Source organism: Paroedura picta, chromosome 12 (assembly GCF_049243985.1).
Source record: "Paroedura picta isolate Pp20150507F chromosome 12, Ppicta_v3.0, whole genome shotgun sequence".
NCBI lineage: Eukaryota > Metazoa > Chordata > Lepidosauria > Squamata > Gekkonidae > Paroedura > Paroedura picta.
In genome coordinates this window covers 9,210,560-9,228,435 of record NC_135380.1, presented here as the reverse complement: position 1 = coordinate 9,228,435, position 17,876 = coordinate 9,210,560, and positions in this window count along the sequence as shown.

Here is a 17,876-nt window from a genome sequence, read left to right as displayed (position 1 = left end):
ATTTACAAGATGAGAGATGAACTGGGGCGGTTTGCAATTGCCTTCCTCTGCAAAATACCTGAGGGTTGCTGCAGCATCCTTTCCGTTGCACGCACGAAGCAATGTTTCCATATCATCAGTCACATTGCCTGGGTCTCTCCTGGCAGCCCTAATCTCTTCCTTCCTCCCTTTCTACTGACTCTCAACTGCTCACAACATATGCTTACTGAAGTATATTCAGGTTTCATCAGGATGTCTCTCCCCCACCCCTTCATTTTTGGTTCATTGACAGAGTTCTGTATTTCATCAGGAGTTCCCCCAAGTTGGAGGTTGCTATTGGGGATGGTAACAGGGTCCAGCCACTTTATAGCTAGCTAAAGTGACACCCTCACCCAACAGTGGGTGAGCATAATGAATCTGACTGGAAGTGTTGATCAGAGTGTCAGACCCAGGTTTGGATCCCCACTCTCCCATGGAAGCTTTCTGGGTGACCTTGGGCCAGTGGCATGCTCTCAAGCTAATCTGGATAAAATGTGAGGATAAAATGAAAGACAGGAGAGGGGCGGGGGTATCAGTGAAACTAAAGTAGAGTTGCTAACTCCTACATGAGAAATTCTTGGAAATTTGGGAGCATCACTTAGAAGAAGAAGAAGAGTTGGTTTAGACGCTGCCTTTCTCTACCCAAAGTCTCGATGCAGCTTACATTCACCTTCCCTTTCATAGAATCATAGAATCATAGAGTTGGAAGGGGCCATACAGGCCATCTAGTCCAACCCCCTGCTCAATGCAGGATCAGCCCAAAGCATCCTAAAGCATCCAAGAAAAGTGTGTATCCAACCTTTGCTTGAAGACTGCCAGTGAGGGGGAGCTCACCACCTCCTTAGGCAGCCTATTCCACTGCTGAACTACTCTGACTGTGAAAATTTTTTTCCTGATATCTAGCCTATATCGTTGTACTTGAAGTTTAAACCCATTACTGCGTGTCCTCTCCTCTGCAGCCAACAGAAACAGCATCCTGCCCTCCTCCAAATGACAACCTTTCAAATACTTAAAGAGGGCTATCATGTCTCCTCTCAACCTCCTTTTCTCCAGGCTGAACATGCCCAAGTCCATCAATCTATCTTCATAGGGCTTGGTCCCTTGGCCTTTCCTCTCCCCACAGCAGACACCCAGTGAGGTGGGTGAGGCTGAGAGAGCCCTGATATCACTGCTGTGTCAGAACAGCTTTATCAGTGCTGTGGCAAGCCCAAGGTCACCCAGCTGGCTGCATGTGGGGGGAGCGGGGAATCAAACCCAGCTCGTCAGATTAGAAGTCCGCACTCCTAACCACTGCACCAAGCTGGGAAAGTGTGGTTTGTGAAAGGGCGAGAGCTCTCTAGGGGTATGATTCCACCCTCTGGAATAGGGACATTGATCTCTGCAGTCTGGAAATCAGGTTTAATGCTGGGAATACTCTGAGCCCCACCTGGAGCTTGATAATCCTACAGCTAATACCCCGGTACTTGGCTGTACATATGCCACCTTTGTGCCTCAAGGTTTTTGTCATTTGCTGGAAAAAAAGACTTCACTCATGATGCAAAGAATAATCAGAGATTGCTTGACATCCATCCATTGCCACAAGACTGCAATTAATCAAGATCGAGAACTACACGGGAACATTATTGGGTACTCGGTGTGCCGTGGGCGCAATTCATTGTCACTCAATTCTTATCCAAGCTCAAAACCAGGGTGTGGCTTCCCTTTTCACCCCTTTGATTGTTCGCTCGGAATCCTATGGGGCCAGAAATGAAACACATTAACTTGAGCAATGTTCTCCAGATAAGTAATTGAACACTGGGAAGATACCCTGGGGCAGTTTCCACCAGGTGGGGAAAGAGGTTGTCTCTCAGCAAGGCTGGCCCTTGCTTAAACAAGCACGGAGGACATATTTCAGTCATTTATTTAATTTTTAATCTTATGATTTAATGCAATGCACTTGCACTGGCTTTGCCTCCGCAGTGCAGAGTGCTGTACAGTCATCCTGGTACGGGGCTGTTCCAAGCTCAGCCCATTCACACAGGATGGTTTTATTTAGGTTTTACGTATTATGAAGTAGCTCCATCTCTCTTTGCTAAGGCTGCCGGTTCCAGGTTAGGAGATTCCTGGAGATATGGGGGTCAAAGCCTGGGGAGGGGAGGGATTCCACGAGGGATATGATGCCATAGAAACACCCCCCCCCCCCAAAGCTACCCTTTTCTGCAGTGTAATTGAACTTTATAGCTTGGAGATATGGTTTCCATTTGCCCACTTTGATAATTGATGCTCACCTAATGGAGCCAAATGGGGAGGGGGGGGAGGGAGAGCTGAAATTGTCTTGAGAAGTAAAATTAAAAATGCTGTTTATGAAAAGTTCTGACCACAGAGCTCCTGGAAATTGCTAGAGGTGACTGGAAGGGACCGGGGTAGTTCTAGGAATTCCCCAAAACTCTATAGTAAGCTTGCCATAGAGTTTCTGATGATTCCTAGAGCTACCTTAGACTCTTCGCCCCCCTCCCTCACTGGTTGCCAGGCACTGCAAGGTGGCTCTACAAGATCAGTTCTAATTCCAGGAGAATTCCAGGCCCCACTTGGAGTTTGGCAACTTTAAAAGGCACCAGTCCTACTCAGACAGTATTACCGGTGACCTGTTATTTCTGAATAATGGGAAGTTTCACTTTTAACAAGCTACTTGGGCCTGGTACCTCAAGCAAAGGACAGAACAAGGGTTGCTTGGTATCTGAAATCTCTCTTCTTTTTGTTACTCCCTAGATCTGCCTCCATATTTCCCTTGAAGCCGGGAAGCCTCCTACATTCATTGGCCTCTGTTCCTCATGGCCTGTTTTTGGAGAGTTCATTCTCTCCTGGCGCTTCCTCTTCTCTTGCTTCCTGGACAACTTCCCCAGCCTCCATTATTTATATTCATTTACATTTTATTTCAAACATTTGTTCCCTGTAAGGTTGCTAGGCTGAGCTGGAAGGTTTGTGGATGGACACATAGAGTTCCAACCACGGAGTTTAGGAGAGGGCTTCCAGTGGGCAGGGTCTCACCATAGAAGGGATATTAACACCCCTTGGTGCAGGCAGGAGCCCCCCTTCTACCAAACCACATCACACCTCTCCATCTTCAATCCACTGGCCAGCAGGTCACGTTGGAAGTCACATGGACACATCCCTGAAACGTGCCATGAAGCTCCCAGCTCCTGGCCGACCCTGCTTCGCTTCTAAGATACGATGTGATCAGGATTGCCTCCAGGTCAGGGTACTTGAACTGTCCTGTTCCCCAGAAAGATTGTAACAAGATTTGGAAAGAGGATAAAGAAAGGATGAGAGCATATTATGCGGCTGTTCCAAAAAGAGCATTCCAGACTGAAGCCAATATGGAGGACAACCCTCGTATTGGAGGACAGCCTGAAGCACAGTAACCAGAATGCCGGCTCAGAATCCTGTGCATGCATTCTTAGAATATGCCAGTGGTGAAAGTCAAAATCTTAGAGGATGGACATCTTCATTCACACTGGATTGCACACCTCTTTTAGAGTGTGCAGATATTTTAACAGTGCAATAATCGCTTACACACACGCAAACGATTTCTTGATCTCCCCGGCTTGCTGTGTCTAATTGAAAGCTGGAGGGTTTGTTGTGTAGAGCCAGTTGCTATAAACATTCCAGCCATCTGCTTAAGTATGTGACATTGTAAAGTTCCTGAAAGATTTTTATCAGGTTGTTTTTGGCTCTGTGCCCCAGATTCACAGAGAGTTGCCAGGCAGAAAGGCATTATGTGTGTGCATGCATGTGAACATTTTCAAACTTCCTAAAGTCCACCAAAACACATTGTACTTTAACCAAACCATCCGGATAAAAGGAATACATCATAATATTTGTTTTTTACACTCTGTGCAAAGCATATCTGTAAATCATTAGGGTTGTCTGAAACCAATAACCTGCAGGGAGGGATTGAGGGGGTGGGGAAAGGCACGCCGGCACTGCACGAGCGTGCAATGTCCCTTCTGGCACGAAATCAGAAGTGATTGTTTCAGGGCAACATTTTGGGTGCATCCTAGGAGCATTGTCCTAATGCAATTACAGCACAGGATTTTCAGGGTATAAACTTTCAAATGTCCAAGCTCCCTGAGTCAGATACAAGGACGAATCCCAGTCAGAAGGTAAGAGGGTTGCTACAAAGAAGAATCTCAGGATGCAAACGTGTAGTGGAAAATGTAGTGCATCTGGATCAGAGCAGAGAAGAAAGGCTTAGAGGCAGAAAATTAGCATCTGTAGTGAGATAAGAATTGTTCTGAATTTGTGAATGAACTCAAGTTCAGCAATTACACATTCTCCTCTTGAAGTCTCTCTATTTGCAGACAGCCACTCTTAGGTCAGTAACAGAATGTCCTGGAAGATTCAGACAGATGCCTGAGACACGGTGGTTGAAAGCAGAACAAAGCTAAGAAACACTGACTTGGAGAAAGGGGGTGAAAAAGGCAGAGGCCTAAAATGCAAAAAGGGAAAAATAAGGGAATAGAAAAGAAAAAGGGGGCAAGGTCAGGAAAAAAACCTAACATGGGACCTAAAGTAAGGAGTTGATATGTTCTATTCAGAATGAATGGACAGGCAAGGGTTTTTGAGAGACTATTCACCTGGAAGTGTGGGGGCTTAAGAGGTGAATAGGAAAAAGGGAAATTCCATCTGAACTCTCTCGCCAAAGCTTTGGCCACAGGCCTTGAGTTAATTACGAATCAGCCAGGACCTACCAGGGTGAAATTATAAATCAGAAATGGCAAATCATTAAATGGGTCTCATAAATTTAAGTAAGAACTGTGCCACAGGCATCAAGTATCGAGACTTTTAAGGCATGAAAACTAATATTCAGGAATTAGCCACAGTGCACAAATGGGGGGGGGGGGACAGATTAGAGCTAATAAACTACTGAGTGGCATAACAACAGCACCATAGAATCATAGAATCATAGAATCATAGAATCATAGAATCATAGAATCATAGAGTAGGAAGGGGCCATACAGGCCATCTAGTCCAACCCCCTGCTCAACGCAGGATCAGCCCTAACCATCCTAAAGCATCCAAGAAAAGTGTGTATCCAACCTTTGCTTGAAGACTGCCAGTGAGGGGGGAGCTCACCACCTCCTTAGGCAGCCTATTCCACTGCTGAGCTTCTGGGAATTGTAGTCCATGGACATCTGGAGGGCTGCAGTTTGATTACCCCTGATTTAAGGTATAAGCACATGTCGTGCATGCACACAAAAGCTTATACCTTGAATAAAACTCTGTTGGTCTTAAAAATCCCATTGGACTCAAACGTTGTGTTGGCAAGTACCCTTCAAGATGACTGGATCAGGAGCTCACCGTATGTCTGACTTAGGGATTCAAGCAAAGTAAGAGATTCTGTTCATGAAGAAATTTATAGCATGCCTACTGGTGGTAGAAAGGGCCACCAAGTTACAGTGGACGTAGGGTTTCAAGGCAAGAAATGAACAGAGGTGGTTTGCACCTGGGCCACAGCCATGGAATTCCTTTGTGGTCTCCCATCCATATCTAACTCTGACCAAGTCTAACTCTGCTTAGCTTCTGAGATCTGATGAGGTCGGACTAGCCTGGCCCATCCTATTCCCTACCTTGGACCAAGTTTCCTCCACAGGAGAAGCACATAGAATTGCTCAAGAAAAAAACTATGGCTGGATGTCCTAAGTTGCAGCCAATTGCCTGAGCCAGATGCATAAATGCATCCCTGGGTTGGCAGGGTCGCCAATGCTGCACACGCCCAACGTGGAGCGATCACTCAGCTACTCTAAAGTTTTCATGGATTTTCGACAAGTTTGACCCATTGTGCAAAACTCCACCCTAGTCAACACGCCAAGATGGGATCCCACCACTGCTGCCAAGAACGGTGAGTTATTTACGATCATCTTTTGAAATTGGAAAGCCACAATGAACATGTGACATGCTCGAAAAGACAAGGAAGTCTTTCAGAGCAGGCTAAATTATTATTTCCTCTCCACCACCACCCTCCCTCCATCGAAAAGCTGTTTTGTCTGTCAATCTCCAGAGGTCTAACCACAGCAAAAGTTTGTTTTGACAGCACATGCGGATCGGACACGTACGTGTAATAGCAACACATTTTTCCTCACTCCCGCCCCCCCCCCTTTTCTTCCTCTCCTTTCTGTCAAGTTGCTCTACCAGTCCTCTTGCCTCAGGGACAGAGAAGAACAATTAAGCTTTGTGTGGTTTTCTAAAATGACTGTCAAGCCCCCACGGAATAAATATTATTTGATTGGAAGGGAAAATGACTTTATGGTATGGGGAAAGGCAAATAAATATTTTCTCCGCCACCTGTTAAAATCTTTGTCCCGCTTTTTAAATAGGTTGTACAGAGGGAGGGAGTTGACAGAAGGCGTTTAAACATTAGCCCTGCCTCTTCCTCTCCATCTCCTTGGGTTTCCCCCGCCCCCCAAGCTTCCAATATTATAGGTACTGGGTGAGAAAGAGGTGAACATTCCACTGGGTTTTGATACGTAGAAAGCTGTAAGGGAAAGGAAATGGAAATGAATGCTTTCTTTAAATGGTGTTTGATGCTTTAGGATGCTTTGGGCTGATCCTGCGTTGAGCAGGGGGTTGGACTAGATGGCCTGTATGGCCCCTTCCAACTCTATGATTCTATGATCCTGCGTTGAGCAGGGGGTTGGACTAGATGGCCTGTATGGCCCCTTCCAACTCTATGATTCTATGATCCTGCGTTGAGCAGGGGGTTGGACTAGATGGCCTGTATGGCCCCTTCCAACTCTATGATTCTATGATCCTGCGTTGAGCAGGGGGTTGGACTAGATGGCCTGTGTGGCCCCTTCCAACTCTATGATTCTATGATCCTGCGTTGAGCAGGGGGTTGGACTAGGTGGCCTGTATGGCCCCATCCAACTCTATGATTCTGTGATTCTATGGGGGTGTGCAATTCGCCTTGGATAAGCCTAAAAAAACTCAAATCAATATTGATTCGGATTTTTTTTTGAACTTATTCAAGCCAAATTGCAATTCCCATTAGTTTACATGGGCTGAATCAGAAAAGCCCAAACCTCTATTCTACTGATCTGGACCATTTAAATTTAAACTGCGGGACCACTTGCTTGCTTATGTCCCCTGCAGGGCCTCTGCTCAGTGGGTATGAATTTACTGGTTGTCCCAGGCCCCCAGGACGTATGCCTGGCCTCGACCAGGGCCAGGGCCTTTTCAGTCTTGGCCCCAACCTGGCCGAATGAGCTCCCAGAAGAGCTAAGGGCCCTACCGGAGTTACCAGCTTTCCACAGGGCCTGTAAGATGGAGCTCTTCCGCCAGGCGTACGGTTGAGGCCGGGGCAGAGTGCCGGGGGCGGATTTTTCCAACTGGTTCCCAAATTCATCTCGTCCCCGGCTCTCATTACATCAGACTAATATGAGATTGAGATCAGTGCCCCACCCTGAACAAGGAGGGATTATTAGAGATTATGGTCGCCATTACATAGTTGGTTATTATGTGATAGTTATTTTAATGGGGATTTTATTGGGGTTTTATTGTTTTAGAACTGTATGGGTAAACCGCCGCGAGGCTACGGCGTGCGGCGGTATAGAAATCTAATAATAAATAAATAAAAAGAAACAAAATTTACTTTCTTCCCACTCTGTCTGTCATGAGTCAACCTCTGAAGATGAGGAAATAGAGAAATCAGGAGCTGCACCAAAGGAACATCCATCTATGTAGCTAGATTTAGAGGCAGAACCAGCAAAAGAAGCCTCATGATAGCTAAAATGTTGGCTGCCTAAAATAAGATCAGATGCTTGTAGACAAGGCCCCAGTTTTAGTGGTAGTGTGGTTGAAGAGTATGGGAACAGTAAAACTAATACATTCTGCATCCCTCCCTGTTGCATATGAATTTAAATCTATGACAGCAGATTTCACTTCAGAGCCATTACAATGTTTGTTTGTTTGTTTATTTATTATTATTATTATTATTATTTATTTATTTATTTAACTTATATCCTGCTTTCCCAAATTTGTTTAGTAAGCCACCAATGAAACAAACCATAGGCTAGCCTCAGTCAATGCTCCTTTTAACACCGTGCCCTCCAAAAAACTCAACTTTTCAAATTTGTACTAATGAAAAGAGAGAGAGAGAGCATAAATGGGCCTTCTCTGGTAAGTTCCATAGTGAAGAGGCAGCCTTCACGAGGACCACTCATGCTTTACAAAATATTGGAAGTATCTCCAGAAATGCACCTGCTGTGCTGACCTGAGGAGGGCTAGCAGATATGTACCTGGAGACATAGTCCCTCATAGACATGGATCCCAGGCTATGAAAGACTTTACCAGTGAGAACCAGCACCTTGAACTGAGCTTGAAAACACACAGGAAGCCAGTGAAGCTGAAATACAATTGATATAATGTTCTTGCAGTACAAGCCTTCTACTCAAGATGATGCACCACTAGTTGCACCTTCTGAAGCTTCTAAAGATACCTTCAAAGCAGTAATCCAGATAAGAGGTCAGAGACTCATGGATGACATGGATGGAGAATTTTAAAAAGGGAAAAGTCTTGTGTACTATATGAGGATAATAAAAGATTGTGCTAACCTACATCTCCAAGAACAAAGCTGGACAAAAAAGAAACCCCACCTTCTGAAAGCAGGTCTTTCAGATATTCTGTTTCCAGGACAGGGACACACCCTTGAACTCTAAATAATTTGAAGGAACGCCCAACCATCCATGACTATATATTGAAGCAGTGTTAGAGAGCTATCCTTCTATCGGTCTTTACGTGTCCTGGGACTGTGGTTCAAAGAAGACTAATCGCGGATGATAAGGCAAAGCCGTAGCCGGACCATATCCTTCCATGTACAAAATTAGATTTCAGGTTGCAGTCCACATTGATAACATTTCTGAAAGTGGTTTGCTTTAATCCATAGATGTAGGTTTACTGCTGAAGTTGGTAACATGCCAGAAAATGGAAGGAAGGAAGCAAGGAAGGAAGGACAGAACTGCTCTGTGAGAACAGCTCTAAAAGAACTGTGATTAGCTCAAGGTCACCTAACTGGCTGCATGGGAAGGAAGAGTGGGAAATCAAACCTGGATCACCAGATTAGAAATTGCCACTCTTAATCACTGCTCCAAGCTGGACAGAAATGCAGGGGAAACAGCCACACTAGTATGGAAGACTTTCAGCTCCAGTAGTTCAGAACAGGTCAGGTGATGTTCCTAGACCTCTGCAATGACTTCCAGGTCAAACTTTTCTCTCTGACCTTACCTATTAGGACACTGAGTGGTCATGTTCCCTGCAAGAGGATATCCTCCCCTCAGCCTCGTCCTACCCCATTTCCCTCAGATTTGTCTGTTTGACTCTCAAACAAGGAAGGGGTAAAGGAAACAGGAAGGGGGACTGGGAGGAAACAAAGAAGAAGACTAATAAACAGGATAAATGATAGTGTATCCGTCTTGCCTCCCTCTCCTCCCTGCACATTTGCTCCAAGCCAAACTGTGTCCCCATCACAGTGTAGGTTGTATTGCTTTGACTGAGAATAAATTTTATTTTTCTTCTTTCGTTCTGCCAGAAATTGCTTTGAGCAGGCTGTGCCTCTTTTAAGTAATTGTGAAGCGCTTCCTTGGAAAGTTAAAGGTGTTTTAAGGACACTCTCCTTTCCCACTCTCCAATGTGTTTGCGTCGCGTCGCCCAACGCGTCTGAGGGCTCCCCCTCGGCAAAGCGATTCTTCTCAAAAGTGCTTACTTGAGATCTGCTCGGCGAGGTGCCGCCCTCGTTGCTCAGCCATCCCTCAGAGGCAGCCGAGACCAGGAAGAGCATTCTGGGTATTATTATAACCATGCAAATGCACCCACTGAACACCCTACTTTGCTTAAGAAAAACATTACAGGAGTGCAGTTGTGAAAGAGGATTTTTTGGCTCGTAATGAGATGCTAAGCGAAGAGGGGAGAAGAAAAACCTTGCGGTGTTAATTTCTGTGCCAGTAATAATCTTTTTTTTTTTTTTTAATGACACTTTGCAATTTGAGTAGCGTCTCTCCGCCAAGCATCTCAGAAAGTGCTTCGCGCACCACTAATTAATTCAAGCTCGTAATAATCCAGAGATTGTGGAAGCAGGTGAATGCATTAATGGGGGATCAGACTTGCGTCTCAAATCATTTTAGAATCTGATAAGGGATGTCTCTAAATTCACCCGAGACAAGAAACGCCATGCAAAGAGACGGTGTAGTGTAGACACATCACACATATTTATCTCCCTTATCTTGACCTCCCAGGATTTTTTTTTCTCAAAGGTACATTGTAAACAGCTCTAGTGTCCCTAAATGTCTCCCCATCCGGTAGGATCTTAATTGCTTTTAATTGCTGTAATGTAGATAAAGTCAAGCATACTGTAATTTCTGCAGCGTGGCAATTATCCTATTTGACTCACAGGAACGGTACCTGGATGGAAACCAGACAGAAAAGGCCTTTTTATGAAATGCATTTACCAAAACATGTCGTAATGGCTGACAGGTCTGTCAGTGGGCACGAACAGATCTTTTGGTGGACATAAGTCACGGTGCGCCAAACAGAAACTCCATGATTGGAATGCCACAGAAGGAAAACTGCGTTGGTCAGTTGCAGCAATGCAAAGACAACTCTGGTGGCATTGAAAATGTGAACAAGATAGAAGAAGAAGAAGAAGAAGAAGAAGAAGAAGAAGAAGAAGAAGAAGAAGAAGAAGAAGAAGAAGAAGAAGAAGAAGAAGAAGAAGAAGAAGAGTTGGTTCTTATAGGCCTCTTTTCTCTACCCGAAGGAGGCTCAAAGCGGCTTACATTCACCTTCCCTTTCCTCTCCCCACAACAGACACCCTGTGAGGTGGGTGAGGCTGAGAGAGCCCTGACAGAATGGGTGGGAGTTAATTTTTTAAATCTATTTCTTAAATTTGTTAAACATTTATCAGGTGATGATATGATCATATATGGTCCTGCGGACTCACTCTCCCCTCCCAAAATGGCCAGTGATGGGGCTGGAGAGGCTGGGAAGGGGAGGGGCCTAGGTGGGTGTGCAGATAGCTAGGCTACCTAATTATATTCTGCATGATTGCACCACTTTTGGGGTTTCTTGAAGCCTGAAGAATGTTTCAGGAGTTTCTCAATGGTAAAAAAGTTGAGAAAGGCTGGCTTAGAAGTACACTTAGTCCAATCTTGAAATATGGTCTTTATGCTCTTCTGAAATGATTGACAAGGTGGAGCATGAATGTGCTCCACAGCCAACTGAGAGTATAACTAAAACATACTATGCGCGTCCGTGTTGTGATGTTGTTTACAATCATGTGTCAAGGTTTTTTATGTTCCCTGCTGATTAACAACGGGTTGTATATACTCCTGGCTTGAACTTTCAGTAAATCAAGTGAGACTGTCAACTGCGTGTCAAATTTTTTTGAAAAAATCCTTCTGCAAACCACAGGCAAGTTGGAACTTTTGAAATGATGGGGATATTATTTACCTTTTTGCATTTCAGCGAAACAATGTGAAGGTGAGGCTGGCATTCCGCAGTGGTTTGTATGAGTCACGTTTTTTGTTTTTTTGTTTTCTGGTTAGGGCCTTTCACACCACGCTGAATAACACATCAGAGGCACAAAGAGACAAGCGACACAGGCTCTTACATGTGCCCCGTGGACTGTTATTGCAGCTGTTATGGGATACCACTTGGAGATGGTGCAGGTATCTAGTACAGCAGCTGGGTCAGACACTGGGACAGATTGTAATGAATTATAGCCAGGGTTCGTATTTGGGCAGACAGTAAGGATTTGATCAGTTGACCAGTCTAAACCTTTTCAAGTGTGAATTTCTGAGAACAGCAGTAAAACAACAGTTATTCAAAAAAAAGGTTTTAAAAAATGTCTTTAGCCCCTCCTAGAGAGACTGATCTTTCTGTGCTGATCCATGCATTAGTAGCTTCCAGATTTGACTACTGCAATGAACCCCTCAAGGGACGGCCCATGAAGACAATCTGGGAAGCTTTGGCTGGTCTATACTACTAGAGCTTGGCTTTTGGTCTCATGATGATTGTCAGGACAACATTCATTCATTCATTCATTCATTCATTCATTCCAATTGGCCTCTCTGAAAATTCAAAATGCCGGTATATTGTTAACTCCTCTATTTTGGTATCCATAACTAATTGGATCACCTTATTCCTTAAAATCAAGCCAACAGTCCTTCTTAGCAGGTCCCTTTCACCCTCAGTGATAGCAAGAAGCAGAATTATTATGAATTTCCTTTGGAAGCACCTCCCGGAAGAGAGAAGGAATTCAACTTCTTTTTCGAGTTTTCACAGAACTTGCATAACCTTCTTTTTAAAACTGGCTTCTGGTTTATAATCATCTAGATTCTAGATGGTAGGATATACTGTGGCAAACTGATGATTTATTGTAATTTTTAAAATTGTTTTACAATTATTTTTTTAAAGCTTTCAAATGTTTCTTATTTGAATGAGTTTATGTTGATTACTGCTGTTTTCATTAGATCGGTAATTATTGATTAATGTGTTAGGAAACCTTTAATGCAGGAAAGGTGGAGTAAAAATAAACAGGTAATATACTTTTCTCAGGGCCAAATTACAGGGAAGACAATGGACCCAGATGGCATTCCTGACTTCTAGGTACTTCCTGATTCAACCTGAATTATATTTACTTTGCTCATAAATGTCAGAGGAAGAAAAATTAGCAGAAAAATTAGGGTGTTAGGAAAGACTTTGCTCCACCTCAGACCCCAAGAGAACCATTGGCGGTCCAAGACAATAATACTGAGTAGACGGACCAGTGGTCTGCCTTAGTGGATCCATGCAAGTTCCACCAGTTACTGTTCTGGCTCTTCTTTATTTCAAAACCTTTAGTGACTTAGTCACCCCATTGCTCAACTGTTTTACAGTGTGGTCTGACCTCTCTTGTTCCATGCCACTTCGATGGTCTGAATTAAAAATGCCTGTTTCCTCCATCTTACTAGTGAGAGACAGAAAGACTTTCTACCGTGGAGTAAGAGAAAAGAGCGAATGATAAAACGTCAGATCCAATAACAAGCCTAAGTAGATGGCAAATTGGCAGTTCTTGCATCACTCCTGCCTACAAGTTGCCAGGCTGTACCCAGCCCTGGGCTTTCGTAAGCAAGAGGCTTGCCCAATTTTAAATAACAAAAGTAAATAGACCTCTTTTAATGACCCAATGTCTGCAGTTAAACAACACTGAAAGCCAGTTGTCTGCCTTCCTTGCATAATGGTGCCCATTACATGGAACCAAGCTGGCTAGCAGAAGAAAACATTTAGCAGGAGCAAAGAAAGATGCACAGCGGCGATTCTGGAATGACAACTAAGCCACTGAAAGTCAAGCTGCTGTCCTCATTAAACTTTAAAGGCCTGCACCAAACATATACCTGAGTTGATAGGACGGATGTTTTGGAACATCAGATACTCTGGTGTCTCCCCCTCCCTCTTCTCCTTCCCTCCTAAAATCCTTCCACACATAATAAAATAGAAGAGACTTGAGGTGCTTTAGCAAGAAGCTAGATGAGTCCTCTGGATTAGTTTGGCTTAGTTTGTTGCTAGTAGCAGGGAGAATTGGCTGCAGGCCACACATTCACCTAGAAAATACAGCAAATTGGAAAAGCACCTGTGATAAGGTGTAGCTCACCACCTGCACTTTACTGAAATAAAATAAGCCTGTATAATTGAGTACAATATATATCAACATTGCGAAATCACCTCCAGGTATTTTTTAAAAAATTATTATTATTATTTTAAGACAGTTTTTAAAAAAAGAATCAGGCTTGTATTTTTTACACCGTGGAAAGCTGTGAGACTGAATGGATTCATCAAAGGCTCTGCTATCCTCTGATCCATCACTCACTTTTTTTGTCGATGCAAGATATTTTTTTTTTTCCAGCTGAAAGGTGAAGGGGAGGATCCCTCTTGAATGGCTGATCTTTGTGCTCTGTTGGTCTGAAGGGGCTTTTGAGCTTTTCCAGAAGAAGAAGAAGGAGAAGGAGAAGGAGAAGAAGGAGAAGGAGAAGGAGAAGGAGAAGGAGAAGGAGAAGGAGAAGGAGAAGAAGGAGAAGGAGAAGGAGAAGGAGAAGATATTCTGCTTTTCACTATCCGAAGGAGTCTCAAAATGGGTTATAGTCACCTTCCCTTTCCTCTCTCCAAAACAGACACCCTGTGAGGGAGGGGAGGCTGGGAGAGCCCTGATATTACTGAAGAAGAAGAGTTGGTACTTATATGCTGCTTTTCTCTACCCAGAGGAGTCTCAGAGCAGCTTACATTTACCTTCCCCTTCCTCTCCCCACAACAGACACCCTGTGAGGTGGGTGAGGCTGAGAGAGGCCTGATATCACTGCTCGGTCAGAACAGTTTTATCAGTGCCATGGCGAGCCCAAGGTCACCTAGCTGGCTGCATGTGGGGAAATGCAGAATCGAACCCGGCTCGCCAGATTAGAAGTCCGCACTCCTACCCACTACACCAAACTTGACATCTTGCCTGCTGATTTCCACTGTTTTAGGACTAAGGTGGTCAAGTCATAGTTGAGGTACACCTTTCAATAGCTTAATCAATTAATAGAGCAATTAAAATCATGATACTCTGACTTCAGGTTAGGGCTGCCAACTTTCAGGCTGTTCCTGGAGAATTCCAGAGAGTAACATTGATCTCCAGGTAAGAGAGATCAGTTCCCCTGGGAAAAAATGGCCACTCTGGAGGAAGGACTCTATGACCATATGTCCCAGTGAAGTCCTTCCTCACCCCAAACTCTACCTCCCGTAGGCTGTCCAGGAATTTCCCAACCCAAAGTTGGCATCTATATTATGCAATATGGCTGAGGACAGTCAATGATGATGATGATGATGATGATGATGATGATGATAGATTTGTATACTGCCCCTCTCAGACACTGCCGTCTCTGGGCAGTGAGCACAAATTAATTAAATTGATAAAACAACAAATTATACATTATAGTAAGTTCTACAATCACAGATAAGACCGCAGATAGCAGCACCAGTGATTACTGAGCATTGATAGCAACTCCAGCCAGCAATGTAGGGAGGAGTCAGAGAGGAATGGGGAGGGGGGATCGAAACCCAGGATTTTGATATAGATATTTTCTGGCTGGCCTCAACCATATGCTTGGCGGAAGAGCTCTGTCTTACTGGCCCTGCGGAACCTGGCAAGCTCGGATAGGGCCTCGATCTCTCCTGGGAGCTCATTTCAGCAGGCAGGAGCCAGGGCTGATCATTCAACCAGAAGCCAATGCCCTTGTATTGGCAAAGCAATCCATTGCAGCAAAACAAAGCATCGTGGATTAACACTAGAGAGAGTAGCGGTGCCATCGATGTTTTGCTGGCAAGAACTCACACATGGGAAGAATTTTAAAAGGGCACAGTTGAGGGCATAATGGGGAAGGGACAAGGACACTCAGAATTCCACATTCTGTCAAAGGTCAGGCCTTCTCCTCTCTCCCCTGACGCCCTCCCCCCCCATTATTGGGCAGCAGCAACAACAACAACAATAACAATACAATCTAATAAATAAAATAAAGAAATAAAGAAGCCTGAAAAAAGGAACACTTAGGAAGGACACCCAGGAGGAAGGGACTGTAGATTCCTGGCAAAACAAATTAGCAGTGCTGAGGCTCTGCATCTTTTCTCTTGGAGGGCCACTGAGTAGATGGGGCGACCCTAAGGTCCTCCTGACTCATTAGTTTTGTTGCCAGGGAACCTCAGCCAGAATGGAAGGAAGGAAGGAAGGAATAGTGTCCAGGATAGAGGAAGGAAAGAAGGAAGGAAGGGTCAGACAGGAGAGGGAGGGTGGGAGAAAGAGGAAGGAAGGAAGGAAGGAAGGAAGGAAGGAAGGAAGGAAGGAAGGAAGGAAGGAAGGAAGGAAGGAAGGAGGAAGGAAGGAAGGAAGGAAGGAAGGAAGGAAGGAAGGTTGATTGATTGATTGATTGATTGATTGATTGATTGATTGCCAGGACAATAGCCAAAAGACACTGGGAATGAATTAGATTAACAGTATTTAGCATGGCTGTACAGGATAAGATGAGTGAAACACAGGCAATTCTTGAGCAAGGCAGAAGTATGATTTCCAACCTGCAGGTACAACGAAGAATAGAGCTGATCTCTGGCTGTGCAATAAAAGTCAATTTCTTCATAAACTTCATGTACTGTATTGTATTGCAACTCTGGCAACGGGAATCAAACGCCAAAACGAGATTAAACGCGTTCATTTTCAAAGGTCTTCCTCAGCAGTGTTCTCTAAATACAAACGCACTTTATAAATCAACACATTTTTCACTTGACAGTACATAACGTACTTCCATCCAGGTAATAACATACCTCACGTACGTCTTTATATATTCAATCTGTCAGAGTCATATTTCAGTGTTCAACAATCACCGTATAACAAAATTAAACCTCGAAATTAATATAAATATTTAAAAAATTATATTCTCAGCCTCCAAACCTTCAGGAATGTCTTAAGGTAACATCCATCCACCAATGACCTGCCATTCACTCTGATATCCTGAGATATTTGTCTCACTTCCCTCTGGTCTTTCCCTTGGAAGAGGGGCCTAGTCTATCCTTTGATATAAATCTGCCACGATTAAAACTTCTAGCCTAAGTGCCTGGTTGATATATTGAAGGAAGCAAAAAACAGCTTATAATTAAGGAACAACCTGCAACCCCGGAGGAAGAAGGCCATCCCGAAGACTGTCGCTTTCCTTTCCTATCACAGCCATGCATCAGAACCAAAATAACCTCGACAAATAAACAAGATGTTGAACAGGCAATTAGCAGTTGCCCTCTCTTGATTAAATCTGTCCTGTGCTGATTAATCACCCGCCAGTTGATTAAACCCGTTAAAGCTCGGAGCCCTTCTCCGGACAACACCAGAGAAGAGGAAGTGGCGCAAAATTCGGATGGGAAAGTTTGACACGGGACTATCCTTGCCAGGTAGGAGGAGGCCAATCTGATTCCTAATTGGAGACCCATATTTGCGGTCTCACTTTGCAATCCAAATGACATCTGTTGGGAAGAGCTGGAGCATGAGAAGGTGAAGTGTCTCTCCAGACCAGTTCCCCATTTTTAACTTTAACCTGCTCAGTCAAGTCCTTGGGAGACTTGACTGGGCCTGCAACTCTTACCTGAGTCAAGCATATTGGTGCCAGCCACTTCTTGCTGCCTGTCTCAGGATTTGCCGGTCGTGGTTTTGCTGAGTCCACAAAAGTCTCAAGGTGGGACCCTGAAAATCAGGAGATTTCTTTAAATTGTAAAGGGTGGAGAAGCGTCTGTCAACCTTCAAGGAGCCTTTCCCACTTCTAAAGCTTCTAAAGCCCCCGGAATGTCTTCTATGGAAACTTTGGGCACAGCAAAGGATTCTGGGGGTTATGTCCCGTTCCCTTTTGCTTGCGAGTTGGGAAACTGGGTTCCTGGTCTTACGCTGAAGCAGCAGAGATGTGTGGGTTGAAGGCGGCATCCTTGATTATTGAGGGATGGGAGCAACTGGTCCCAGGATAGTGTTGCCAAATGCAAGGGGGAGGCTTGAGAATTACAGCTGGTCTCCAGAAGACATAGGTCAATTGCCCTCAAGAAAATGGCTGGTCTCTATGGTGTTAGCTGAAGTCCCTCCCCTCCCCAGGGTCCACCCCCTAAATCTCCATGTATTTCCCAAGTCTGAGTTAGAAACCCTATTTTGTCTATTTATTATTATTGTTGTTGTTGTTATTGATGTTATTGATATTATTGTTATTGTTGTTGTTATTGTTGTTATTATTATTATTGGATTTATTGCCCACCACCATCAGCCAAGCCATCTCACAGTGAGTTACATACCGTAT